This window comes from Rhinopithecus roxellana, chromosome 21, assembly GCF_007565055.1.
Source record: "Rhinopithecus roxellana isolate Shanxi Qingling chromosome 21, ASM756505v1, whole genome shotgun sequence".
Taxonomy (NCBI): Eukaryota; Metazoa; Chordata; class Mammalia; order Primates; family Cercopithecidae; genus Rhinopithecus; species Rhinopithecus roxellana.
In genome coordinates, this window is record NC_044569.1 from 48,897,035 (window position 1) to 48,906,270 (window position 9,236).

The following is a 9,236-nucleotide window of genomic DNA, read 5'->3' on the forward strand; positions in this document are numbered from 1 at the left end:
GCCCATTTGGCCCTCGGCATGTTGGGAAGCTCTGCAGCTTGGCGTGGGGCTACTAATGGGCAGGATCCCACGCAGTCTGTTCAGAACCTCAAAGACAGCATTACTGCTGTGGGTTAGGAAGGACTCTTGGCACCTTGTATTCAGACTCTGTCTCTCATTAGTATCATAATCTTTGAAGACAGACAGCAGAATTCTCCACTTTTGCCGCCATCTCCTACCTTGGAATCAAAATATTCTCCTTCTTCCAGCCTCCTAAGTAGGAATTGATACGCATCAGGCAGTTTGACTCAGTAATGCAGTCAGCCTTCCTGAGGAGTTGACACATCGGCAACTTCACCTGCCGCCCCGCAGCTGATGGCTTTCAGATCATGAGTCTCTGTCTTCCACCTGTCCCCTCGGCTCTAGGCTTCCCAGGTGAACAGGCTTCCCTCGAGGCCACCTCTGTGCCTCCACCCACCTTTCCAAACTTACTTCTAGCCACACCTCACTGCAGGTCGGCCCCCAAAAGAGTGCTGTCAGCCTCTATCTGCTCCAGAGGCTCCCTCCACATGCAGTTCCAGCACCCCCACCCCAGCCCTGTCTCCACAAGTCAGAACCCTGCCCACATGCCAAGGCAGCAGGAGAGGCTGCACCTTCCCACCAGCCCCCAGAAAAGAAAGAGAAACTGAAAACCGAAGATCGAGTTTCTCTCCTTTCTGTGAACCCCGTTAGCCTGGGTCTGTGGCCGAGGTTCCCACCAGGGACATTTGCTCAAGATTCAGACTCGGGGGGGCTTCCAGTTCTAGCCAATGATACAATGGTTTGTGGAAAGCTTGTCCCAAGCATGGGGCTCCACTTTATATCCTCCATGTTTTCCCAAAGAGTCTTTTCGCCCTCGCTTACAGAAACTATTGGTGTCACTTGCAGACACTCCACAGTGGTGAAACCATTTCCTGAGCTCAGGATCCGTGTCTGCCAACCTTGTAAGTGCCCCTCTTGGGTGGTAACTTAGTGCCCAGAGACCCCCCTCCAAATTGCCTTTGTGTCGCCAGCCACGGTGTGGTGTTCCTAGCTATGCGATGTGTTGCAACTGTCTTCTGAGCCACTCTCATGATGGGCTTCTTAATTTTAGCTTTGTGTTTCTTAACTTGTAACTTCTTATAAGCGGTGCTTTATAATTTCATGTATTTTGAATTTAGTTGTGGCCCAGCGTAGTGGCTCATGCCTGTAATTCCAGCACTTGGGGAGGCCAAGGCGGGTGGATCACCTGAGGTCAGGAGTTCAAGACCAGCCTGGCCAACATGGTGAAACCCCATCTCTACTAAAAATACAAAAAATTAGCCAGGGGTAGTGGCGTGCCCCTCAAATCCCAGCTACTTGGGAGGCTGAGGCAGGAGAATCACTTGAACCCGGGAGGCAGAGGTTGCAGTAAGCTGAGATCGCACCATTGCACTCAAGCCTGGGCAACACAGCAAGACTCCATCTCAATACAGAAAGAAAGAAATAAAGTTCTTCATTAATTTTAAAATTAATTCACGTAAAATGGAACTTTTCCACATACATTGCTGATGTTATTCATAGACTAGTGCTTATCTTCTTTTTTGTTATATTTGATAGATTTGTCACTCCTTCCATTACACTTGAAAGAGCCTGCACTTTTCAGTCTTGATCAACAATTTAGCTGAGTTGATGATTCATTATTTCTCCCAGAGTTTGCTGTCCAAGCCCACCTAAAACCTCCTGGGCCCAGTGTTCGCCAGAACTACCTGGGAGAGCGTCCTCTGGGAGCACCACCCGCTTCCCATCCTGGGTCATGCTCCCCGCTTGTTCTTGTTTCCTCCCCCTAACTGATGCACCCTGTTCAAGGAGCAGCAGTTATTCCTCCCTTTCCTCTACAGCCAAGCAAATGCCTCATGTTTAGCTGAAGCCCACCAACATTTGATTTCAGGACTCATCATTGACGAACTAAAGTTACACAGCAATAAAATATGGGGGGCGGGGGAATGATATGAGGCTACATAATCCCCAAATTCATCCTTCACCCCCGGAATTAAGAAAAGAATGTAAATGCATCCTCTGCTATTTTATGACAGGATCTCAAAACCTGTGTAGTTTTCATCTGAGCAGGACTGCCCACCACAAGCCCTGCGCGTGCTGTCTGTAGTCACTAACCCATCACTCCTGACCTGCACCATCTGCCAACAGTTACTGGTCTGCCTTGCGACCAGCAATCACCCATTTCCTTGTCTATTCAGAGGCTTAATATGGTCTTGAAATTTTTTTTTTCAATCTGCTATGTAGCTATTGGATTTTAAATTGTATTAGACGCTCTGGACCTGTGCCAGGTGCTTGCTAGAGTTTCTGATGCTATCTTATATCATCTTGAGGTGGAAGGGGGAAAACTCCATTGAACTTTCGTGGTAATAAAATTATTGCAGTTGTGCCCTCCATCTGTTCACTGAACTTCCTGTGGGTTTTCACCAGATCACATGACTGACGGCAGAGACGGCTTTCAGGCTTTTGGTCTGCTTGTTGTACCCAAGTCTCAACCACCAAACCAGACCCTTGCTTTGTCTCTGAGCTGGGCGTCCGGATGTCCCACTGTGGTAGGTTGATTCACTGGAGCTGATAAAAGCATTCCGGCCAAACTTGAGAGTCTAGCATTACCTCTGGCTCCAAAAATCAAAACAACAGGATTGCTGTAAGTAGCTTTGGATTGAGACCAAACTACAAGCTTGAGAGATGGGTTTTCTCTCCTTGTTGAGCTGTGTCTCAGGACAAGTATCTCAGAAAGAGAAGCATGAAAGCCAGGGGCTCCTCACCAAAGTAGCCTGAGCTTGAGATAACCAGCGCCCTGCCCTGTACCAGGCGGTTCTAGCTGAATTCCTGCCGTAACTATGAGATCCAAGCCCCCGATCCTTCCCAGGCACCTCCTCTGCCTTCCTGGAGCTTTAGTCTAAGTCCTTAAAGCACGTTGACCTGAGAGTCACTAGCTGGAGCCCAAAGGGGTTTTGAGAAGCCCAAGGGAGGGAAGATGTGGGTAGAGAAGAGCCAGACGGATGTCAGAGCTGGGAGGGCCTGGGGATGCCTGAGCAGCCGGGGCCATGGGCCACCAAGAGGGTTTGTTAGCCATGTCAGAGACGAAGACACTCTCAAGTGAAGAAGTTGGACTTTCCTTAGCCTCACAGGATGGCATCATTATTCTCTACAAAGGGATATAAAGGAAAGGGTGATCTTTTCTAGGTTGTTGATTTGACATTCAGACTGACATTTCTTGGACTGACTCCTGACAAAATGTGTCCCCCGTGTCCTTAGTGCTAAATTAAACCTTTTGTCTTTCTTTTCCATAGTACTTTAGACTTCTAAGACATCTTAGAGGGAGGAGCACATATTTTTAAGAATTGCTATTTAAGCCTCAAACCATGCTGGCTCGCTCTGTAGGGAGGTAGATGGACAGGTAGATTTGGAGAGGGGTCAAATTAAATTCAGCTCAGGCCTACCCAGGTTGACTGAGTAACATTCTCAAAATTCTTTTATGATTTATGCCTAGTGTTCACCCCTTTAAAGTGTTCCCAGGCACTGCCCTTACAAACAACTCCCTTCAGGAAAAAGGAAGCTCCTTACCGTGTGCTTCCAGGCATTTACTCTGTGTAGCCAGTCCCGGAGAACGTGCATAAATAGCAAACAGAGCATGATTCCCCTTTCTGAACCTTTTAGGTGCTGGTGAAAAGTTCCAAGCAAACAACCCTAAGGAACAATCTCTGCTCCCTTGCTCACTGTGGGAGGAGAGCTGGCACTGTAGTTCAGGGCGTGCACAGTGCTATCTGCATGTTCAGGTTTTCCAGTAATGGCCGTGTGTTCATGCTGCTCTCTCTACGTGCTCTTTCGGTCCCCCCATGACCACTGGTGCACACTTAGGAGACAGCAGTTTGGGAACCCAGTCTGTGGAGGGGACCAGGCCTTCACTAACCAGCACAGACAGGGCAGCGCCTGGAACCTCAGCCCACTTATCTGGGAGCTCCCAGGCTCAACAGCAGCTTCAAGCTTATCTTTGTTTTCAGCAGTGGGGAGCCTTAGCCTTTAAAACTGTCTATTGTCAACCCCCAGGACATTCAGATACCATCTCCAGTGCAAAGTCTGTCTAAGTAGAAATCAACAAATGCTTGACTTCAGGGTTGCAGCTGAACCCAGGCCCAACCCATTCAACCCTTTCTCCAAGTGAACCGTGCAGAGCCTAGAGGCATGGCAGGGAATACACCTTTAGACCTTATTGGTCTACACATAAAACCACATCTCATAAAACCACACCTAGTCAGAATTGGAAGGAGCTCAAAGGTCCTTCATTTTTCACAAGGCTAGAAAACTGAGTCCTGAGAAATGCTATGACTTGCCCCAAACTGCCCAGCTTGCCAGCTGCTGAGCCAAGACAGAGCCAAGGCCTCCTGACCCCAGCCTGGGGTCACCTGGTGATCATCCCCATCATTCACAGTGAGGAAACTCGGCCACAAAAGGTTAGTGAGTTGCTAGTTAGGAGGATACTGAAGAAACATCTGAAGTTCATTATTATTACTTGAAAGACATGAAAACCTAGTGGCCACATTGGCCACAGACATTTTAAGAAGGGCACACTTAGGTCCCTTTTGACCCTGAGGGGGCTCCAGAGGAAAAGCCTGAGCTTCGTTCAGCTTCTGGCTCTACCACTCACTGCTGTGGCCTCTTTTTCATGTGACTTATCCTTTTGGGACCTTGATTTTTTACATCTCTATAATAGAGTTAATAATACCTGTGTCACAGGATTTTTGTGCAGATTTTACGTCATTTATTCACTTATTTAATTCCTCATTCAGCAAATGTGTCTTAAGATGTCAGTGACATGCCAGATGCTCATAAAGTCCCTGCCTTCTTAGAGCCGGTATTTGTTCTAGTTGGGGAAACAAATGGTGCACAAGTCAACAAATAAATAAGAGAAGCACCAATTGCACTGAGTGTTGTGAAGGCAAGAAGCCAGTGAGCCAAGAGAGGCCACTCTTGTTTTTTATAGGGTGGTCATTAGTGAAGCAGAAAGTGCCTGGTACATGGCAGCTCTAGTCAAAGTCACTTCCACTCAGCTTCCTACTGGGCTGTCTCTGTGAACTTCAAGCAGAAGGCTTCATTCCTGGTCAGCCACAGCCCCCACAGCCCCGTGCGGCTCAGGGAGTTAGCTGCCATGCTTCAGCTTGGATGTTGTTGAACGTGCTGCACGATCTTATAGGAAGATGTAAACACCTAGGTCACATACATTGCAGAAGTTACCCCTTCTTAGATGGTAAACCCTTCTTAGTTACCCCATGAGATGGCAAAAGCCTAATGTCGCATACATGGTAGAAGTTACCCTCTGGACTGGGCACGGTGGCTCATGCCTGTAATCCCAGCACTCTGGGAGGCCGAGGCGGGTGGATCACCTGAGGTCAGGAGTTGGAGAGCAGCCTGACCAACATGGAGAAACACCATCTCTACTAAAAATACAAAAAAACTAGCCGAGCGTGGTGGCACATGCCTCTAATCCCAGCTATTAGGGAGGCTGAGGCAGGAGAATCGCTTGAACCCAGGAGGCGGAGGTTGCAGTGAGCCGAGATCATGCCATTGTACTCTAGCCTGGGCAACAAGAGTGAAACTTCATCTCAAAATAAAAAAAGAAAAGAAATTACCCCTCTGTCCACCTTACCATAGCCATAAACCCACTCAAGGACCAATCTTCTCTCCTCCAATTGAGCCTGATTCTGAGACAGAGAAAGAAGGCAGTTCTTCAGAACCTGCCTTCTCTTACTGAAACAGCTTTGTTCTTTAAAAATGTTGATGAAGATGAGCTCAGTGCCTTTAAGCCATTTTTCAGCACTTCTGTCTGGTTTTCATGCAGGGAGGCTTGTTTCTATTATTAAAAGTCAGTTGCCAAGTGAGAAGTTTCCATTTGGGTGCATAAGAGAAATGGGCTTGTAAGAGAAGTGGGCTCTGTAATCACATCTAAAGACTAGACTTCACTGTGACCAGGCCATAGTAAGCATCATAGTATGTCTAGTCTTTAGGCTTGATTACAGAACATTATAAGAGCATCCCTTACACTTGCATGTCATTTTAATGTCAGTAATAATAGCCAACATTCACTGAATCCTTACTCTGTGGTGGTACTGTACCAAACCCTTCATGTGGCTTATCTCATCCGATTGTCAGTACAACTCTGTGAAGTAGGAAGGACGGCTACATTCCAAGCCTCAGAGTGTAGTAAACCTTAAGAGCCCCATCTGAGCAAGAATGTGAGACTGACTAGTCCAAGATCACTCAGCTAATAAGGACTGGCCTTTTAGCTCTTGAAGGCTGGAACCCCATGTGTCCTAGTGGCTGTATTTTTAGTCCCGTGCTTACTATACACTAGGCCCTCAGTAAGTATTTACTGAGTGAGTGAATGGGAAAAGATGGGACTGAAACTCAAATTATCTGCCTGCCCTTGGAGTTGCTTTTTCTTTCTTTTTTTTTTTTTTTTTTTTTTTCTGATTTTTTTTTTTTTTTTTTGAGATGGAGTCTCGCTCTGCCGCCCGGGCTAGAGTGCAGTGGCTGGATCTCAGCTCAAGGGCTGGAGTGCAGTGGCCGGATCTCAGCTCACTTCAGCTCACTGCAAGCTCCGCCTCCCGGGTTCACGCCATTCTCCTGCCTCAGCCTCCGGAGTAGCTGGGACTACAGGCGCCCGCCACCACGCCCGGCTAGTTTTTTGTATTTTTTAGTAGAGACGGGGTTTCACCGTGTTAGCCAGGATAGTCTCGATCTCCTGACCTCGTGATCCACCCGTCTCGGCCTCCCAAAGTGCTGGGATTACAGGCTTGAGCCACCGCGCCCGGCCTTTCTGATTGTTTAAAGAGAGTTTTATTCGTTGGGTAGAGTTCATGAAACATTGATTAAACAGCACGTAAAAGTGATTATTAATTTTTTTTTTAAAGCTAAAGAATTTTCTTTTATTATTATTATTATTATTATACTTTAAGTTCTAGGGTACATGTGCATAACATGCAGGTTTGTTACATATGTATACTTGTGCCATGTTGGTGTGCTGCACCCATCAACTCGTCAGCACCCATCAACTCGTCATTTACATCAGGTATAACTCCCAATGCAATCCCTCCTCCCTCCCCCCCAGTATGTGATGTTCCCCTTCCCGAGTCCAAGTGATTTCATTGTTCAGTTCCCACCTATGAGTGAGAACATGCGGTGTTTGGTTTTCTGTTCTTGTGATAGTTTGCTAAGAATGATGGTTTCCAGCTGCATCCATATCTCTACAAAGGACACGAACTCATCCTTTTTTATGGCTGCATAGTATTCCATGGTGTATATGTGCCACATGTTCTTAATCCAGTCTGTCACAGATGGACATTTGGGTTGATTCCAAGTCTTTGCTATTGTGAATAGTGCCGCAATAAACATACATGTGCATGTGTCTTTATAGCAGCATGCTTTATAATCCTTTGGGTATATACTCAGTAATGGCATGGCTGGGTCATATGGTACATCTACTTCTAGATCCTTGAGGAATCGCCATACTGTTTTCCATAATGGTTGAACTAGTTTACAATCCCACCAACAGTGTAAAAGTGTTCCTATTTCTCCACATCCTCTCCAGCACCTGTTGTTTCCTGACTTTTAATGATTGCCATTCTAACTGGTGTGAGATGGTATCTCATTCTGGTTTTGATTTGCATTTCTCTGATGGCCAGTGATAATGAGCATTTTTTCATGTGTCTGTTGGCTGTATGAATGTCTTCTTTTGAGAAATGTCTGTTCATATCCTTTGCCCACTTTTTGATGGGGTTGTTTGTATTTTTCTTGTAAATTTGTTTGAGTTCTTTGTAGAGTCTGGATATTAGCCCTTTGTCAGATGAGTAGGTTGCAAAAATTTTCTCCCGTTCTGTAGGTTGCCTGTTCACTCTGATGGTAGTTTCTTTTGCTGTGCAGAAGCTCTTTAGTTTCATTAGATCCCATTTGTCAATTTTGGCTTTTGCTGCCGTTGCTTTTGGTGTTTTAGCCATGAAGTCCTTGCCCATGCCTATGTCCTGAATGGTATTACCTAGGTTTTCTTCTAGGGTTTTTATGGTATTAGGTCTAACATTTAAGTCTCTAATCCATCTTGAATTAATCTTCGTATAAGGAGTAAGGAAAGGATCCAGTTTCAGCTTTCTACTTATGGCTAGCCAATTTTCCCAGCACCATTTATTAAATAGGGAATCCTTTCCGCATTTCTTGTTTCTCTCAGGTTTGTCAAAGATCAGATGGCTGTAGATGTGTGGTATTATTTCTGAGGACTCTGTTCTGTTCCATTGTTCTGTATCTCTGTTTTGCTACCAGTACCATGCTGTTTTGGTTACTGTAGCCTTGTAGTATAGTTTGAAGTCAGGTAGCATGATGCCTCCAGCTTTGTTCTTTTGACTTAGGATTGTCTTGGCAATGCGGGCTTTTTTTTGGTTCCATATGAACTTTAAAGCAGTTTTTTCGGAGTTGCTTTTTCTTGTCGTTTCAAAGATGAAATGAGTAACTATATGTAAATTCTTTGAATACGCCTGCCACGTAATAGGTAATCAGTTGTATTAGCTGTAAATGTGAGGTATAATCTCAGAATTTATTATTTTTTATGGGGAACTTCTATGGAAATAATGATTGATCAGCTTGAAGAATAACTTCATAATAAAATCTACACATGTCTTCTCTTGACAGATAGTTTATACTATTTTATACTATTTTTGTATACTATCGTATGCTATATACTGAATGTTCCTGAGATTTTGTTTGCTACATTTGAAAGCCATAGTTACTACTAGCCAAAGAGTGTACTTTCCAATTAGAGGAAAGATCTCTGTTGCTGAGAGATATCCTGTGCCTTTGTGGAGGGTGAAATGGATTATTGTTTCGACATCAACTTGAGACATTTTCACCTCTGGTTGTACCAGGTGGTGGGAAGGATAGTCATGGGGGTGCCAGGTATTTTTCCCAGATCCTCTTTTGCAGGATTTCAAGACAGTCTTTGACTCATTACTCCTTCTAGCGGAATAGTCGTTAGAGTTTCCCCAAAGCCATGAGGGCAGGAAAACTTACTGCCAGCCCATAAACTTAGTAGCGGCTCTTGCCTAAGTTTCTGTAATTCAGCTGGAAGGAATTCTTCTGAGAGCAGTTTACAGTTTGTTGGTTTTATTTCCCATTCCACCTTCCTTAGAGATGCAGAAAGCAGCCCCGCATAAGCT

At 45.4% G+C, this 9,236-nt stretch overlaps 1 protein-coding gene across 3 annotated transcripts in view; it reads left to right on the top strand.

The window, feature by feature from the left end:
• Positions 1–9,236, top strand: part of DYM (dymeclin) — a 427,792-nt gene that overhangs the window by 413,864 nt on the left and 4,692 nt on the right. The window lies entirely within an intron of this gene.